The sequence below is a fragment of the Gorilla gorilla genome, chromosome X (genome assembly GCF_029281585.2).
Source record: "Gorilla gorilla gorilla isolate KB3781 chromosome X, NHGRI_mGorGor1-v2.1_pri, whole genome shotgun sequence".
Lineage (NCBI taxonomy): Eukaryota > Metazoa > Chordata > Mammalia > Primates > Hominidae > Gorilla > Gorilla gorilla.
Genome location: NC_073247.2, coordinates 135,857,281 through 135,877,486, shown reverse-complemented (window position 1 = coordinate 135,877,486; position 20,206 = coordinate 135,857,281). Strand labels below are relative to the sequence as shown.

Sequence of the window (20,206 nt, the reverse complement as noted above, 5' to 3'; positions counted from 1 at the left end):
TAAAACTGTTGAGGACATGAAAGACAGGAAAAATCTATGGAACTCTCTCCAATTGAAGGAGCCTGAAGAGATACGACAACTAAATACTAGATGGACACTGATGACAACTAATTGCTGGTAACTAAGTGTTCCTGGATGGAATCATGGACCAGAAAGGAAAAGGAGACATTGTTGGGACAGTTGGCAAAGTTTTAATTGGGTCTGCAAATTGAGTGGTAGTGTTGTACCACTGTGGATTTCCTGACCTGGAGAGCTGTATGCTGGTAGGTTAGGAGAGTGGACTTGCTAGGGGAAAGACACACTGGAATATTTAAGGATCATAGAACATCATGTCTTCAGCTTACTCTCAAGTGGTTCAGAAAAAGACTAATGTGTATATATATATATACACATTAATATAATAATGTTTATATATTATTTATATATGTAATAATGTTTATATATATGAGAAAGAGGGAGCAAATGCAGTAAAATGTTAACAAGAATCTAGGTGAAACAGATATGGAAGTTATTTGCACTGCATTTGTAACTTCTCTGTAGGTTTGAAAATATTTCAATATGCAGTATTTTTTAAAACCACACAATTGCTTATTTTACCAAACCATTTCAGATCAAAGACTCATTGCTTAATTTCAACTACTCAACCAATTTTATTCTTCAGGGCAAAGGGGTAAATATACGGCATGCATAACCCCAAACCACAGATATGCAAATCACATTGCAAACCAGGCCCCAATTCATACTAATTCATCAACGTTTCCATGCCTAGTGCTACATCAGCACTCTCAACTCCAACCAAGATACCAGGGTTCACCAACTTCACTTGCAACATTGCAGGTGCTCTTTGCACAGAACAGCCCCACCCTCGATATGATGTAACAAAAAGGTTCTCCTTTGTGGTAATAGTCTTTATCTATCATCTGTAAGTTTGGCAAAACTGTAACATCTGTCTCTTATGCCCTTCCCTTTTATTTTCTGCATGGCTCTTCCTTCTGTCACCTCATTTTCTGCTCCTGATGCCCTGATGGCTCAGGTGGTTATTTGTGCTCTTGTAGCTAACATCTTACATAGAAGGCCTGCCCTATCTTCTCTCGAGATTGTCCTGGTCCACAAACAGATAAGTTTGACTACATGGATATTCAAATAGTAAGTAACTATACAAAAGAAATTCAACAATATTAATAATTAAATAATACAAATTAAACCCCAATGTAGTTATTAGTTTTAAATTAGTACCAGTCTTTACAGCAGCATGATGGTAATATATATTGAGGATCTTGAAACTATTCATGCCTTGTGTCATGCATTTTGATACAATAATCCTACTTTTAGAGTAGTTACCAGAAACATTATTCAGAAAATAAAGTGTTATTTATAATGTTGAAAAGATGCAAGTAATATAAGTATGTGATGTTCATGCATTTTTTTCAACAAATAATTACTGAGAACTTTCTATGACCAAGTATCTAATAGAATAGAGCAACGTTGAAGTGTTATGACAGATCAACACAATGAAATGTTGTATAACCATTAAAATACTAAGTAGAATCACTCATAGAAAAGTGTTTATGGAATGATGTCAAATAGAATTCAAAACTTTATAGACACTACATAGACTATGTACAGACTATAAATTATAATAAATAATATAATAAAACTGTGTATGGACTGTAAAGTATAAAATTTAAAAATTGTATAGGCACTATATAAAACTGTACAAGGTATAAATTAAAATATAATAAACTTTGTTAGGTGCTTAAGTATCTCATTTAAATGCTCACAGAAACTCCAGTGTTATTGTCCCCATGGTACAGATAAAGAAACTGAGGCTCATGGGGATTATAATACAACACTAGAGGCCGGGCGCGGTGGCTCACGCCTGTAATCCCAGCACTTTGGGAGGCCGAGGCGGGCGGATCACGAGGTCAGGAGGTCGAGACCATCCTGGCTAACACGGTGAAACCCCGTCTCTACTAAAAATACAAAAAATTAGCCGGGCGTGGTGGCGGGCGCCTATAGTCCCAGCTACTCGGGAGGCTGAGGCAGGAGAATGGCGTGAACCTGGGAGGCGGAGCTTGCAGTGAGCCGAGATTGCGCCACTGCACTCCAGCCTGGGTGACAAAGCGAGACTCCGTCTCAAAAAAAAAAAAAAAAAAAAGCAACACTAGACTGTGAGTTCCACAAACTAACATTTTTGTCTGTACTGTATCCCCAGTGTCCAGAACAGTGCCTCACATATACCAGACACTCAGTAAATAGTTCTTGACTACCTGAAGTGGCTGAGTCATGATTGGGACCCAGTTCCCTATCAGAGCTAATACTGTCATTCAAATAAACTAGATCCATCAGGACCTCAGAATGAATTCAGAGATGGGCTTAAAGAGTTTCAAGTTCTTTGCTGGGTTGCAAGAGCCTCATGTCCTTTCCTCTTCTTTCCTTTCTCTTTTACTGTCTGCCCTCTGGTGGACGTACTAATGAGTAGCAGAAGTCAGGGAAGAAAGGGCCAGGGTCATCAATGACTGCACAGATCACCTATGTCTTACCTGTATGTAATTAACACCTGTTCTCTAGTTTTGTCTGTTCTCTAGCTGTAAAAACAAGTGGACATATTTTCACCAAATTTGAAGGTTATTTTCAAGATGGTCTGGCTTAAAATACATCATATTGGCACAATTTACTTTGGGGCTGCTGTAGGGCACATTGATTAGTATTTTTTTCCTTGCATTGAGTTTTGTGGCCCATCATTTTATGGATTTGTATGAGTTGAGTTAAGAAACTTACGCTTTTTGAATTTTTCTAAAATATCACAGATTAAAGAGAATATTCAAAAATTTCATCAATTTTTCAAAATAATTTTTTTCTCCACACAATGAATAAATTTAAATGCTACAAAATTTGTCCCAAAGATGAAAATATCTTAGTTTCAAATCACCAAGAGTATTTGTTTTCTTTTACCAAGAATAGGAAGTCATAACCAATAGTATTTTAAATTAGAATTTTTATGGATCTGGAAACCCAATTTTAAAGGGACACCCGTGCAAGGGCCAATTGCAAAGACAGGCTCTTTCAAGGGCAAATAAAATTGCAGTAAGAAGAATGCTTGGAGGAAGATGAGAAGAATCGTGTTCTTTCACAGGCAATTGAAACCAAAGTTCAGTTCAAAGAGACATTTGGCTGCTGATCAGGAGATACATGAGATATGAATTCAGATGCTTCCGTAAGAGAAAAGAGTGCTTTTACATTTGAACTCCAAATCAATTATGCCAGAGAATCTACACTAGTTCTATGTCTGGAATCTGAAAGGAGAGTCTAAATGTTTCAATAGAAAGGTCATGTTGAAACCAATTACTAAGCCCCCAAAGTTACTAAAATTGTTATTAATGGAGCAGTTTCCACAATTCCAATAATTTAAGACAAGATCAGAGCTTAAACTGTGTATGTCAACAGGGTACAATAAGAATCAGTATTTAATTCTCCCAAACCACTGGTTCCTTCAAACTACTGCTTCATCTTTTAAAGGCCATAAGTACCAAGTGAGTATCTTTTTCACCCATGGCTATTAATAAGTCCCAAATGCAAATGCCTCAAATAATTGGCATTGGTTTTTGATAGAGCTGCTTCTCACATAGGCAACACTATGTAATGTGTGCCTGAGTGGTGAGCAACAAGGATTTACCCAAATTTACTCAGGAGTATAACAATAACTATGACCTCTAAAGAAACTTGTTACAAAGTTGGAAATTATTAAAGCTCTGAATTAATTCAACTAGACAAAATCATCATCATGTTAACGTTAGTGTTTTTATTGTTTCTATTAAACTTTATTTAATGATAGTTAATTATTCTCCTGTGGAGCACTGGGAGTCTCCTAGAGTTTCTTTTTTTTCTTGGCACTTATAATGAAGGCAGAGAGTTAACTCCCAGTTTTCTTTCTTATTGACAAAAGAGATCAGCGCATTAAACACTTGGAAAGCCCTCCCCGGTGACTAGTACAGCCCTTGGCAAATAGTAAGTACTTAATAAATATTTGCCAAATGATTTAATGAACCACCCTTATATGAGTTGGAGTTTTTTGGTTGTGACAAAACCCAACTCTGGCTAACTTAGGAAAAGAGGGAATTTATTTGAAGGCTACAGGGCAGCGAACAGGTTTAAGAAGAGACTGGAAAAACCAACTCCTCAGAAACCAAAGCAGAAACCAGGGAGCTCCAGAAGATGTAGAGCAAGAACTCCTTAACACTTTATGCGGTCTTTTTATTACTCCATTCATAGATCAAATTCAAGAGGAAGCTTCTAATTGACCTAGCTTGGGTCCACATCACTACTCCTACACTAGGAGAGGGCAGGGTATCTTGATCAATATTCCTACCAGAATTTATCCAGGGTCAAAAAAAGAATCTTCCCAAAGGAAATGGGCATGCTTCTGCCAAAAGAAGGTAGAATGGATACAAAACAGGAAGGAAGGAAGGAAGGAAGGAAGAGAGGGAGGGAGGGAGGGAGGGAGGGAAGGAGGAAGGAAGGAAGGAATTTTTCTCTTTTTTTTCTTTTTCTTTTTTTTTTTTTTTTTTGAGACGGAGCCTTGCTCTGTTGCCCAGGCTAGAGCGCAGTGGCTCGATCTTGGCTTATTCCAACCTCCGCCTCCTGGGTTTAAGCAATTCTCCTGCCTCAGCCTCCCAAGTAGCTGGGATTACAGGTGCCCACCACCATGCCTGGCTAATTTTTGTATTTTTAGTAGAGACAGGGTTGTACCATGTTGGCCAGGCTGGTCTCGAACTCCTGACCATAGGTGATCCCCCCCTAACCTCAGCCTCCCAAAGTGCTGGGATTATAGGCGTGAGCCACCATGCCCAGCCAGGAATTTTTCTAAGTATTAAGTAAGAAGGTACTTAAAAGAAAATACTTAGAAAGTAAGTACTTAGTAATAAAAATTACTAAGTAATATATTAAAGTATTGTCTTAGAGTTGATCCAATCTGATAAGGATTAGTGTCCTCATAAGAAGAGACACCAGAGAGTGCTCGTTCTCCCCTCCTCTTCTCCCTCCTTTACCCTCCCACTCTTCCTTCCTCTTTCCACACAAGCACACCAAGGAGGCCACGTGAGCACACAGAGGGAAGGCAGCTGTCTGCAACCCAACGGGAGAGCACTCATCAGACACCCACCCTGCTGGAACTTGACGGAGGTTTTCCAGTCTCCATAACTGTGAGAAAATAAATTTCTGTTGGGCAAGCCTCCCGCTCTATGGTAGTTTGTTATGGCAGCCTGAGCAGATGAATATATCCACCATCAAAATTGATGAGACAACCAAATAATTCACAAAAATGCCTTCCAGAGAAAAATACTTAAAATAACTGCTTAGAGATAAGTTGCATTATTTTAGTACATTTATAATTAAAATAGAATAGGCTATAATAACCATCAATCATTACACAGGAATCTCTGAAAGACCTGACTGCCAAAGACTGCTACGTTTTCAATGTTATTATCAAAATATGATACTGGTAATAGTTCAAATTGGTAGGGAAAGCATGAATTGTTCAATAAATTGTACAGCACTACTTGGAAAAAAATAGTTAAACTCTCACTTCGTGCCCAAAGCACAAAAAATTATAGATGCTTTTAAAAACTTCATTTAAAAATAAAAGCTCAGACCAGGCACAGTGGCTCATGCCTGTAATCCCACCACTTTGGGAGGCCAGCGCAGTCAGATCACTTGAGCTCTGGAGTTCGAGACCAGCCTGGGCAACTAGTGAAACACCGTCTCTACGAAAAATTAGCCAGGCGTCGTGGCACACAATTATGGTCCCAGCTACTCGGGAGGCTGAGGTAGGAGGATTGCTTGGGCCTGGGAAGCAGAGGTTGCAGCAAGCCGAGATCATGCCACTCTACTCCCACAATGGGAGACACAGTGAGACCCTGCCTCAAAAACAAAATTTTTTTTAATTAAAAAATAAGAGCTCAGAAGCATTAGAGGAAAACACTGAAAATATTTTTATAATGTTGGAGTGGGAGATATCTTCTTAAGATTCAAATTCAAAAGCCATAAGAAAAAACATTAACACATGTATGTAAAAATTTACACATGTATATAAAAATTTACACATGTATGTGTATGTATGTAAAAATTAACACATGTATGTAAAAATTTTCAACTTCTGTACAGAAAAAGATAACACAAAGAAATTTGGTAGATAGACAAAAGACTGAAAGAAAATATTTGCAGCATATTAAAAAAGAATTTTATATCCACCATATATAAAGAGTTTCTACAAATTAATAAAACACCAACCATATAATAGAAATATATACATTCACAATATTATGCAACCATCACCACTATCTAATTCCAGAACATTTAATCACCCCAAAAGTAACTTATACACATTAAGCAGTCACTCCCATTCCTTCCCACCCCCAGCTCCTGGTAACCATTAATCTACATTCCAAATAAATCTACAATCTCCATAAATCTATGGATTTACCTATTCTGCACATTTCACGTAAATGGAATCATACAATATGTGACCTTTGGTTTCTGACTACTTTCACTTACCATAATTTTTTAGGGTTCATCCACATTGTATCATGTATCTGTATTTCATTCATTTTTAGAGTTGAATAATTGAAATTTGGGTTGCTTCCACTTTTTGGATGCTATGAATAATGCTGCTATTTGTGTACAAGTTTTTGTGTGAATATATATTACCAGTTTTCTCAAGTATATATCTAGGAGTTGAATTGCTATATGGTCATTCTATGTTTAATTTATTGAGGAACTAATAAACTTTTCAACAACAGCTGCACCATTTTACATTCCCATCAACAATGTGTGAGGGTTCTCATTTCTCCAAATCCTTTCCAAAATTTATTTTCACTTTTTAAAAAATTACAGCCATGCTAGAGAAGTAGTATCTCATTATGGTTTTTATTCATATTCTTCTATTGACTAATGATGTTGAGCATCTGTTCATATGCTTATTGTTCATTTTTATATACTCCACGGAAAAAAATGTCTATTTCTTTGTTCATTTTGATTGGGTTGTTTTTTGTTGTTGAGTTGTAATTTTATATGTATTTGGGATTCTAGACTGTTATCAGATTTCCAAATATTTTCTGTGATTCTATGGGTTGTCTTTTCACTTTCTTGATGTGTCCATGAAAGCATAAAGTTTTAAATTTTGATGAAGTCCAATTTATCTTTTTTCCCCTTTTTTTCCTTGTGCTTTTGGTTTCATACTTAAGAAACCATTGCCGACTAGCTGTGGTGGCTTCATGCCTGTAATCCCAGTACTTTCGGAGGCTGAAGCAGGAGGATCACTGGAGACCAGGAGTTCAAGACCAGCCCGGGCAACATAGTAAGACCCTGTCTCTACAAAAAAAAAAAAAAAAAGTAATAGCCCGGTGTGGTGGCACCCACCTGTAGCCCTAGCTACTCAAGAGGCTGAGGCAGGAGGATTGCTTGAGCCCAGGAGTTCAAAGCTGGAGTTAGCTATGATCATGCCACTGCACTCCAGCCTGGGTGACAGAGAAAGACTGTCTCCTAAACAAACAAACAAAAAAGACAACAAGCATTGGTGTGGATTAGGAGTAATTAAAAGAACCTTTGTACACTGTTGGTGGGAATGCAAAATGATGCAGATGCTATGGCAAACAGAATGAAGGTTCCTCATAAAACTAAAAATAGAACTACCATATGATCCAGCAATCCTGCTTATGGGTATTTATCTAAAAGAATTGAAATCAGAATCTCAAAGAGATATTAGCACTCCTGTGTTCATTGCAGCACTATTCATAATAGCCAAGATGTGGAAACAACCTAAATGACCATCAACAGATAAATAGATAAAGAAAATGTAGTATATATATACACTGGAATACTATTCAGCCTTTAAAAAGAAATTCTACAATATGTGACAACATGATTAGACCTTGAGGACATTATACTGCATAAAATAAGCCAGTCACAAAAGGGCAAATAACAAATAATGCATGATTCAATTTTTATGATGTAGGTAAAGTTGTCAAATTCACAGAATCAACAAGTGAAATGGCTCATTGAACATAGTGGCAGCCTTCGAGATTCGTGTGTATTCTTTGCAAGCCAAGCCAAACCTACATGCAAGTAACTATGTCTAAGGGACCTGCAGTTGGTATTGATCTTGGCACCATCTACTCTTGTGTGGATGTCGTTTAGCACAGAATATTGGAGACAATTGCCAATGATCAGGGAAATCAAACCATCCCAAGCTCTGTTGCCTTTACTGATACCAAATGACTAATTGGTGATCCCACAAAGAACCAAGTTGCAATGAACCCCATCAACATGATTTTTGATGCCAAACATCTGATTGGATGCAGATATGATGATGCTGTTGTCCAGTCTGATATGAAGCATTGGTCGTTCTTGCTGGTGAATGATGCAGATAGTCCCAAAGTCCAAGTAGAATACAAGTAAGAGAAACAAAGTTTCCATCCAGAGGTGTCATTTATGGTCTGACAATGATAAAAGAAATTGCAGAAGCCTACCCTGAGAAGACTGTTACCAATGCTGTGGTCACAATGCCAACTTACATTAATGATTCTCAACATCTGACTACCGAGGATGTTGGAACCATTGCTAGTCTCAATGTACTTAGAATTATCAAGGCCAGGTGTGGTGGCTCACCCTTGTAATCCCAGCCCTCTGGGAGGCTGAGGCGGGTGGATCACCTAAAGTCAGGAGTGCGAGACCAGCCTGGCCAACATAGCGAAACCACGTCTCTACTAAAAATACAAAAATTAGCCAGGCTTGGTGGTGTGTGCCTGTAATCCCAGCTACTCGGGAGGCTCAGGCACCAGAATCACTTGAACCCGGGAGGCAAAGGTTGCAGCAAGCCAAGATCCCACCACTGCACGCCAGCCTGGGCAACAGAGCAAGACTCCATCTAAAAAAAAAAAAGAATTATCAATGAGCCAACTGTTGCTGCTATTGCTTATGGCTTAGGCTGCTATGGCTTATGGCTTAGACAAAAAGGTTGAAGCAGAAAGAAATGTGCTCATCTTTGACCTAAGAGGTGGCACTTCTGATCTGTCAATCCTCACTATTGAGGATGGATCTTTGAGGTCAAATATACAGCTTCTCCACTTAGGTGAAGAAGACTTCAACAAGCAAATGGTCAACCATTTTATTACTGAGTTCAAGCACAACCACAAGAAGGACAATGATGAGGATAAACAGAAGACTCTTGACAAGTGTAATGAAATTAGCAACTGGCTCAATAAGAATGGTACTACAGAGAAGGAAGAATTTGAACATCAGCAGAAAGAGCTGGAGGAAGTCTGCAACCCCGTCGTTATCAAGCTGTACCAGAGTGCAGGAGGCGTTTGAAGGAATGCCTGGGAGCTTCCTTGGTGACAGAACTCCTCCCTCTAGTGTTGCTTCCTCAGTGCCCTCTATTGAAGAGGTTGATTAACCTAACCCATGTATAGATACAACATTGTTCCACGCAGTTAAAACTTTGAAGGACCCAAATTTGCAGCAAATTCTATGGCAGTTTTAAAGTTCAGCTGCTATAGTAAATTACTGGATATTCTCAATCCTTGAATATGGAACATGTGCACAGAGGAAGGAAATAGCATTGAACTTTATAAGCACTGTATTGTAAGTGCAAAATGCAATGTCTTGAATACAACTGTATTTAAAATTGGCACCAAAAACAGAGTGAAATGGTGGTTGCCAGGGGCTGGGGGAAGGCAGAACTAGGGAGTTACTAATCAACAGGCATAAAATTTCAGCGAAGCAAGATGAATAATAAGCTCTAGAGATCTGCTGTACAACATTGTACCCATAGTCAACAATAATGTATTGTACATTTAAAAATGTGTCAAACAGGTAGATCATGTTGTGTTCTTACCACAATAAAATAAAAAATGTAACTTAAAAAAAACCTTGCTCTTATATAGCTCCATCCCACCCTGAAGCTGTTGTCGCAAATTACATCTTTATACAATGTGTACTCACCAACATAGATTATAACTTTAGTCATTTGTCTTTTAAATCATATGGGAAAAAAGAGGAGTTATAAACAAAAGACACATTAATACTGACTTTTATTTTTGCCCATGTAGTTATATTTAATGGTGTTTTTTTTTTCATGCAGTTACAGAGTTGCTATATATGGTAATTACATTTCAGCCTGAAGGATGCCCTTTGGCATTTCTTGTAGGGAAGTTCTAACAGCAGTGAACTCCTTCAGTTTTTGTTTAACTGGGAATGTCTTAGTTTCTCCCTTTTTGAAAGGTTGTTTTGCTGAATATAGAATTGATTGGCAGGGTTTTATTTTCTTTCTACACTTTAAATACATCATCCCACAGTCTTCTGACCTCCATTGTTTCAGATGAGAGATTAGCTGTTAATCTTTATTGAGGATCTTTTGTGCATAATGAGTTGTTTCTCTTTGCTGCTTTCAATATTCTGTCTTTGGCTTTGTACAATTTGATTATGATATGTGTTGGTGTGGATGTCCTTGAGTTTATCCTTCTTGGAGTTCATTGAACTCTATAGAGGCAAAAAGTAATGTCTTTCATCAAATTTTCAAAGTTTTGGCCATTATGTCTTTAAACATTCTTTCTTTGCCTTTCTCTTATTCTCTTCTGGAGTTCACATTATGCTTATGCTGGTATTCTTGATGGTATCCCACAAGCCCCTTAGTTCTGTTCATTTTTCTTCACTTTTGTTTTTCTTTCTGGTCCTTGGACTGGATTATCCCAATTGACAAATCTTGAAGTTTGCTGCTTCATCATTCTGCCTGCTCAAGTCTGCGGCTGAACCCTTCTTATGAATTTTTTTGTTTCAGTTATTGTGCTTTTCAACTGCAGAGTTTCTATTAGATTTCTTTTTATAATTTTCGTTGGATATTCTCCGTTTGGTGAGACATCATTCTCCTGATCTCTTCTGGTTCTTCACTCATGGTATCCTTAGATCTCTAAGCATATTTAAAATAGTTAATTAAAAGGCTTTTTGAGTAAATCTAATGTATGGGCCTCCGTGTGAACAATTTCTATTAATTTCTTTTTTCCTGCGTACAGGCACACTTTCTTGTTTCATTGCATGCCTCTTTTTTTAAAAAAAAAGTGGACATTTTGAATATTATAATGTGGCAACTCTAAAAATCAAATCCCCCTCCTCATGGTTTGTTGTTGTTTGTTTAATGACTTTTATAAACTAATTTTGTAAATTCTGTATTCTTTGTCATGTGTGGCCACTGGATTCCTTCTTCCATACACTTAGTGGTCAGCCAGCGATTCAACAAATAATTCTTAACATGCCTGGAACCAAAAAAGCACACACACACAATATTTCAGTCTTTACTGAGAAGTTCTGTTTATATTCGGGTACATCTTCAACACTCAGTCAGGCAGTTTAAAACTCTGCCTGAGCCTATACTACCTTCTTGCACAGAGCCTGGAGGTGAATCAGAGGTGACAGCTTATGGCCTTCTCAGTTCTTTCCTGAGCATGTGCACAGCCCTGGACATACGTATGGCCATTCAGATTCCCAAGAATATGTAGGAGTTTTCAAAGCCCTTATTCCCTAAAGCATCTCACTTTCCAGCCTCTCCTCCCAAGCTTTTCGGTTTTCTATTGTTTGCCTCAAGTGTTATCCCTCCCCATGTGGGAGCACCTAAAACATTTGCCTTTAAATATTTTTGGCAAACACTCCCAGAGTAGCCATCTCAACGCTGGGAGATTTTCAAGTTAGATAAAATAAAAGCAAGTCCTTCGAGTCTATCCTCAAGGGAGTCACCAGTCAGGTCAAAACAATCCACCAGAATTCTTTGAGAATAAGCTCTGTTCTACTCCCTCCAATGCTGGGTACTTGTTCCAGGAGTGAGGGCTATTGTCTTCAAAGCCACTGCCAAGCCTGGGTTTGGGAGGTAGCTTAAGTTTAAATGCCACAAAGTGCTCTTACTGAGATCCAAATATGTTTTCTTGATTAAGAATTCCCCTGGTTACTGTAAGATTTTTATTAGTTTCCAGAGTTCTGAAAAAGTTGATTCTGACAGTTTTTGCCAGTTTATTTATTGCTTTTATGAAGCAATTAACTTTTGAAGTTCCTTATTCTGACTTTTTTTTTATCTTTTGAGACTGTCACCCAAGCTGGAGTTCAGTGGAACAATTTCAGCTCACTGCAACCTCCACCTCCTGGGTTCAAGTATTTCGCATGCCTCAGCCTCCCCAGTAGCTGGGATTACAGGAGTGCACCACTATGCCCAGCTAATTTTTTTTTTGTAGAGACAGGGATTAACCATGTTGGTCAGGCTAGTCTTGAACTCCTGACCTCAAATGATCCGCCTGACTCGGCCCCCCAAACTGCCGGGATTACAGGCATGAGCCACCGTGCCCAACCTCCTTATTCTGACATTTTACTGATGTACTAGTCCAATCTTTTGGCTTCCCTGGGCCATATTGGAAGAAAAAGAATTGTCTTGGGCCACACATAAAATACATTAACACTAATGATAGCTGATGAGCTAAAAAAAAAAAAAATCACAAAAAAAAAGCTCACAATGTTTTAAGAAAGTTTATGAATTTGTGTTGGGCCACATTCAAAGATGTTCTGAGCTGCATGTGGCCTGCAGGCCATGGATTGGACAAGCTTGTACTAGGCAATTCTTAAGATGAAAAAAGATGACCAATTGTCATAAGTAGCTGTTCAACCTACTAGTTATTGGTGGAGATGCTGATTAAAATGAAATTATTCTTGGTCCATCAGATAAACAAAAATTGAAAAGATTGAGAATATCTAATATCAACAATGTGTGAGGAAATAGGCACTCATATGCTACTGGTGGTAGATAAAATGAGATCTTTGAGTGTGCAGTTGGCAGAGTCTCTCAAACTTTTCACGGTTCATTCCTTTTGACTTTTTCACTTCAGGGAATTTAACTTATGAACACATGCATGCATAATATGTATTTACAAGGATGTTCTTTGCAAGATTGTAATAATGAAAAATCAGACAAACAGGTGCTCAATAGGGAGGTGTTAAGTAAATTATGGCACCATAAAACCCTGCAATATACACCCTGTAGTAACATTCCAACCTTACATAATTCACAATTGGCTTCTTCCTCCACTCAAATCTCAGATGTGGAGGGCTAATGTTCTTATCTTATAGTGTTGGGGATTGAGGGAGTTTGGGGCTTGGAGGGAAGGGCAAAATCAGACAAAAACACTGCAGGTAGCCGCATACAGGGAAGTGGGGGAATTGGGGATGAACCACCTTCTCCAGTAGTCTTCTGGCTCAGTCTCCTCAGATTTAGCCCGTGAAAGCAAGTCAGAAGTCAAGATATGTAGTAAGATCCCATTTACCCATGCGTGCGTACTATATTCACGTATATGTATTTATGTATATATGTAAATGTATTTTAAAAGACCTGAAAGAAATACACAAACTAATAACCATAGCAACCTCTAAAAATGGAAATGGGAATGGGGAAGGAATGACAGAATCTCACATTTTACTCTGTATTATTAAAACTTCGAAATAGGAATGTTTCTCAAAAAAATCATCTAATTAAAAAACTTATTTAAGAAAAAGGTGTTTTGTTTGTTCGCTTGTTTTCTAGATAGGGCCTCCCTCTCTTGCCCAGACTGGAGTGCAGTAGTGCAGTCATAGCTCACCATAACCTTGACCTCCTGGGCTCAAGCGATCCTCCCTCCTCAGTCTCCCAATCTGTTGGGACTGCAAGCATACCACCACGCCTGGCTAATTTTTTATTTTTTGTAGAGACGGTGCCTCCCTATATTGCCCAGGTTGGTCTCAAACTCTTGGCCTCAAGTGATCCTCCTGCCTTGGCTTCCCAAAGTGCTGGGATTACAGGTGTGAGCCACAACACTGGACCAAGAAAGGGTTTTAAACAACATTAAAGACAATTGGGATAGGGAATCAATGGTAGTCCCATCACCCTAGCAACAACAGCAACAACAATAGGCATAGTTAGACAATGCCAGAGCCCAGAGTGAATTTGTGAATCACAGCTTTAAGAGATAAGACTTGCCCAAGTTGATGTAGTGAGTTAGTGACAGAGTGTACAGCCCAGGTTTCCTTAATGCCAAAAGAAAACAGGATTCTAAAACCAGAGGGAAAACTTGAAATGACAATGGGAATCAATGAACCACTAAATCTGAAACATCTGCAGGAGGTCAGTTGCAGCTTATCCAGTCCCCTATCTCAGTGAAAAGTGAAGAAGAGAAGGTGAAAGTCTTGTTATGAAACCATGGAATGTATGGAGTTGGAGGCATGCATGAAGAAGCTGTGGTAGCTTTTGTCTTCTCTGAGACCTCCAGTGCTGGTACATGTCACTTAGAAGTCCCCAAAAAGCTATTTGACAATTAGAAAAGGAAATTAAGCACTTTATCAGTATCTGTGGAGTCGTTGACTTAAAAAGAGTCGCATGCCACGTTTAGCACTTAGTAGCAGTAACAGCAGCAACAAACTGTTCTCTCTCTCTGCAGTATACTCATTACTAATTGTTTTACTTGGAGAAGCTAGGAGAAGGGTAGCAGAATCCAACTCTAGCTCATATGAGGAAAAATGGAACTTACTGGAATGGTATGATTAGTGGCGCACTGGTAGATGTTTAGCAAACAGCTCTTCAGAACAACAAAAAATCTGATTTCTAATGTTTGCTGATTTCCATCATATAAATACTCCCACCACGGCCAACTGCAAGCTCCCAGTGTAACATCATCTAGCTCACAAAATTCCTGAAAAGTTAGTGGTAGGTCCTCAGGATCTGGTAGGGAGAAGCCCACAGGGTGGAAGGGAGGCAGAAGAAGATCAACTAGGCAGTACCAGAGGGCGTAAAAAGCAAGAACTACTCAACAGTATTGTCAGGTCACTGCCACATTAGCTTCTCTGCACAAACCTCTGTACTGCCCCTACCACGTCCCATAGATTTTTGTGCCCTTTTAGGGGAAAGTGACCCATTCATCTCATTATCCACAAATGGTGTAACCCAAAAGTAGTGGCTCATGCCATATAGTTGCATCTCAAAATATCCTTAGTAAAAGGCCCCAGTTTATATTTGCAAGCCCAACTTGCAGGGTCCTAAACTGAAGAAAACAAGTTCATAACGAGAGATTGGGGCAAAACCTGCATGTAAGTCTTCTTTATTTCTTTGTTTTTTGTGTGTGTGGTTTTTTTAGAAACATTTTATTGTAGAAAATTCACACACACACACACACACACACACAGAGAGACAGAGAGAGAGAGAACAGTATAATGAATCCTCGTTCTCAACAATTATCAGCTTGTGGCCAATCTTATTCTATCTACATTTTCACTCTTTTTTTTAAGGAAGAAAAACATCACAAGAAAGATCAGAAGAAAGATCAATAACAGTCCTAACAGTTAGGACTGTTATTTGGAATTGGAATAACCTGGTGATATGGTTTGGCTGTGTCCCCACCCAAATCTCATCTTGAATTGTAGCTCCCATAATTCCCACATATTGTGGGAGGGACCTGGTGGGAGACAACTGAATCATGCGGGTGGTTTCCCCCATACTGTTCTCGTGGTAGTAAATAAGTCTCACGAGATCTGATTGTTTTATAAGAGGAAACCCCTTTTGCTTGGTTCTCATTCTCTCTTGCCTGCTGCCATGTAAGACGTGTCTTTCACCTTCTGCCATGATTGTGAGGCCTCCCCCAGGCACGTGGAACTGTGAGTCCATTAAACCTCTTTTTCTTTATAAATTACGCAGTCTCGGATATGTCTTTATCAGCAGCATGAGAACAGACTAATACACCTTGTAAAATAATAATGGCTAAAATTTTAAGAGCAGCTATGGGTTACGTGCTTTACATAAAGTATCTTGTCAGATCTTCACAACAGCCCTGCTAGGTTGGCATTCGTACTTTACATAAAGTATCTTGTCAGATCTTCACAACAGCCCTGCTAGGTTGGCATTATTATCTCTGTTTTCAGATGGGAAAATTGAGGCTGGAAAAATTAACACTTGCCCAAGTCAAAAAGCATTGGCAGAGTCAGATTCAAACTTAGAACATAAACTATGTTGTACCCAAAATGTTAACAGTTGTTGCCTCAGGACAGTGGAATTATGATTGTTTTATTTGCTTTTAATAATATTCCTTCTTATGTGTATCAAAACTCATACTGAACATTGAGTTCTGAGTGGCAAAAGATTATTTATTTTTTGCACCTGTCAATAAGCCTTGTCCACAAGTTACACGGGTTTTTATTATCTTTTTTTTTTTTTTTTTTTGCTCATTTTTTTTTTTATTTCTCTATAATTGGCATTGCTGGGCAGCATATCCATCCAGATATGCTGGTGTGGGCTATGATGTTCTTCACAAGCCCAAGTGGTTTGCTGCTACTGCACCCGCCCTGAAACAGCTTCAAGAAAACCCCGTTAAACAAACATCTAGAGTTCTTCGTGGGGTTAATGAGACTCTGGGTAGAAGTGAGCCCAGCAGTCATCATGAAGCTATTGCTGCCATGTTCCTAAATGTGATCTGAATTCACTAGACCACATTCAGATAAGCATACCATCCAAGCCAAAGAAGTGATCAGGCCTCTCTACTGCACCAGTCTTTATTCACTATTGTACCCAATGCTAATCTGACTACATCCAGTAGACTCATGAGGATGGTGATTAGTGCAGAAACCATAATAATGGGTCCATTACTAAACACCTACTCTGGATAGCAAAATGGCTGTTGTTTCACTTCCGCCTTTCAAATCTCACACAAGAATCCCTCTTGTGGCCCACATTAAGAGGAAACACACAAGGAAGACAATTCCAGGAAATGTAGTTCAACCTACCCAAGTTAACTCCACAGGGAAGACAGAAATAGAGGCTGGAACCTGAAAAGTTAGTGGTAGGTCCTCAGGATCTGGTAGGGAGAAGCCCACAGGATGGGTAGAACTAGGCCTAATAGAAAGAAATTACTGGGACACCTTTCAAACTACTTGAGTTGTCTAATAATCATATTGATGGCATCATAGGCAGGAAGCTCCTCATCTCTGGAAGTGTTCAAGCAGAAGTTTATGGTATAAGAATTATGGAGGGTCTTATACCAGCTAGGAACCATACTTTGTTTTTAGAAAGCTACTTTAGTAACACCAGATAAAGGTGATGAGAGCTTGAGCTAGGGCAGTAATGGTAGAGACAGTGAGGGGAGAATGGATCTGGAAGACTTTGTGGAAGTAGATTTAAAGGACTTGGCAACTGATTTGAGGGAGGATCATGTATTAACTTCCTATGACTGCTATAATAAATTATCATAAACTTAGTGGGTTTAAACAATAGAAAGATTTTTAAATTTCTATCTCTAAAAATAGAAATTTATTATCTTACTGCTCTAGAGGCCAGAAGTCCAAACTGAGTCTTACGGGGCTAAAATCAAGATGTCAGCAGGGCTAGTTCCGGAGCTTCCAGGGGAGAATCTATTCCTTGCCTCTTTGAGCTTTAGTAGCTACCAGCATTCTTTGGCCACATCACTCCAGTCTCTGCTTCCATAGTCACATTGTCTTCTCCTCTTCCGAGTCAAATGTCCTTACCTCTCCCTTACAAAGATGCTTGTCCTTATAAGGGACACTTGTCCACAGGCCTATCCAGAATAATCTTTCCATCTCAAGAGTCTTAATCACATCTGCAAAGTTCCTTTTGCTATATAATGTAACATTCACAGGTTCCAGAGATTAGGATGTGAATGAATATCTTTTGGAAAGCCATTTCAGCCTTGTACAGACAGTGAAACTAAGGAAAGCAGTTATAACTCTGGGGTCTCAAATATCAGTGGCTCAGACCACGATAGAATCATTAACCAAAGTAAGACTATCAACAAGAAGAAAAAAACAGTTTGGTGAGAAGAGTTTAATTTGGGATATGCTACAAATGATATGAGGGATTGATGGAACATCCATACGGAGATGACCAAAAGAAACTCGGAATATTACAGTTTGAAGCTTTGGAAAAGTATCCAAGCTGAAGATAAAGATTTGAGAGCATCTGCAGAGATATTATAGAGGAAGAGTATAAACTCTTGAATAAAAGGGATAAAAGGGATTTGATTTGCCTATAGTTCTATTCTGGGTACCTAGTATAGCATCTGGCACATGGTAGGTGCTCAACAAATAATTGTTGAATGAATGGATGAAGGTAAGATCCCAGAGGAAAACAGAGGGGAAGGGCAGGAATTATGAATGGAGAAATCTTTCTTCTTTGAAACAAGAGGTAATAGAAGACAGAAGAGGTGGCTATGCAAAATAATTTAGAAATGGACAGGATATATTGCAAGATCTCACTTTGGGCAATTTTGATATCATCGAAGTGGAAGATGAAGTCATCAGTGAGGAATGTTTTGAATCCACTGAGAATGGGATTGACATTTGAGGAAAGTAAACCATAAAATGTCAGTACTATAAAGGACCTTGAAGAATATCTACAGAGCCCTCATCTTACAGATAGGGAAACTGAGGCTTAGAGAAAAGAAAATAATTGCTCAAGTCCCCAAGCCTAATAGAGTTTTGTTTATGTGTGCGACAAATATTTACTGACTGCTGGCTCTATGCCAGGCAGACCCTGGGCTAGATGTTAGGGACATAGTGAAAAACAAGGTAGTCAGTGACCCTGTGCTCATGGAACTTTTAGTGTAGTGTGAAAGATATTAGAAATAAAAAAAAAAAGAAAGAAAGAAGCAGGGTGCTAAGTGCTATGGCGGGAAAAGCTTAAAGTGATTAGGGGAGGAGCATAGGGGAGGAAAAGTAAGAGTTAACAAGAAATGAATAGCAAGATTGGTCAGCTGAAATGCCAGCACAGCTGCGGGTAGACAGGGACTTGGCTGTTAACCCAGGTAGCAGTTTCATGACCTAAATGATATTTTTAATTCCGGGGAGAAGAAAAGAAGGCAACTCCCAGGGCCTGACCCTGGTTCCGACATTCCTTTGTACTTGGCTCTTGTCTTCGTGTTCCTCGGGCAAACCAGAGGCATAGAAGGAGGAGCACTTCAGTAAGCTGAGTGATTTACTACAAATTTGAACAGACGAACAAATATGAGAAAAACTCGGAAGTTTTGTTCACTTTTCCAAGGGCACCCAGGATTAAATAAGCTACCAGAGCAGGAATTAGCAGAGCACTTCCTCAGGAAAGTGAGGTTTGGAATGAGATTTGAAGTCTACAGCAGGCAAGATTATCAGCGAGAACAGCCCACTTTGTTTCACTAGTTTAATACGTCATTACATTTATGTTAAGGCCACTTGTGCTAGAAGCCAATAATAATTGGAGGCAATTGCATTTCAGGAAAGAACAAATTTGAAGTGTAAAAATATATATACCACTTACCTAGCTTGAAGTAAAACAAATTTCGGTTATTTGTCTAATTAAATTATCCCTAGCCCTTCGCTTAGCTATCATTAGAATATGCTTCTTCCCTCTCTAGAGTGCACCCTCTCGTAAGAGTTCTGTGAATCGCAGGGGTGCATACTCATTTTAGGGGGTCACTACTGGCTTCTGTTGCCTTAAGGAGAAAAATCTGGAAGCCTGCTCTGTTCATGTAGGAACTGTTTCCTTCAGCTGTTGTCACGGTTGCTACAACACAGTGTTGCTAGGAGTCCAGCAGTCCAGCCCCATTTGTGATGTTTTAGTGAGTGAAGCTTGCATTGGCACAGCAGAAGCTTTTAGAGGTGTTGGGGTAACCACAGGAGGAATGGCAGGCCACGACACCCACAGGCTTCAGCCCCAGAGCCCCCAAGCCTAGGTAGCAGCAAGCCTCCCTCTACCTCTAGACAAAGAAACCAGAACACACTAGAGCTCTTTCTCTTGAGGAGAAGACTAGGCTATAGCTTCCCGAGGAAGAGGGTGGGAAAGCCAGAGGGACTTTAGAGAGAGAGGTTGAGGGAGAGTGACTGCATGTGGGACGCCCCTCTTGTGAAGGCCTAAAATGGCAAGTCTTTCTCCCATCCCATTGTGTAGTTCTAGTGAAAGATTTAATAAAGCAGAGCTTCCCACTTGATGGACCTTGAGACACTGGGATGCTGTCAATGGATTATAAGTAGGGCAAGAATTATTGATTCCCTCAGGGTTTGGGGCAGTCAGGCAGAGCTTGAGGGAGCCAGAGCCTTCATGCCAGTCACCACCAGCTGCTAGCAACTTAGCTGGGCTTTTTTGCAGAGGGCAGGCTCTGTAGAACAGAATCTA

At 39.3% G+C, this 20,206-nt stretch overlaps 2 pseudogenes; one reads left to right on the top strand and one right to left on the bottom strand.

Moving 5' to 3' along the window:
- Nucleotides 1-8,127: 8,127 nt before the first annotated feature.
- On the top strand, nucleotides 8,128-9,366 carry LOC101134850 (heat shock cognate 71 kDa protein-like; annotated as a pseudogene).
- Nucleotides 9,367-16,129: 6,763 nt separating this feature from the next.
- LOC115932547 (uncharacterized) lies at nucleotides 16,130-16,236 on the bottom strand (annotated as a pseudogene).
- Nucleotides 16,237-20,206: the final 3,970 nt, after the last annotated feature.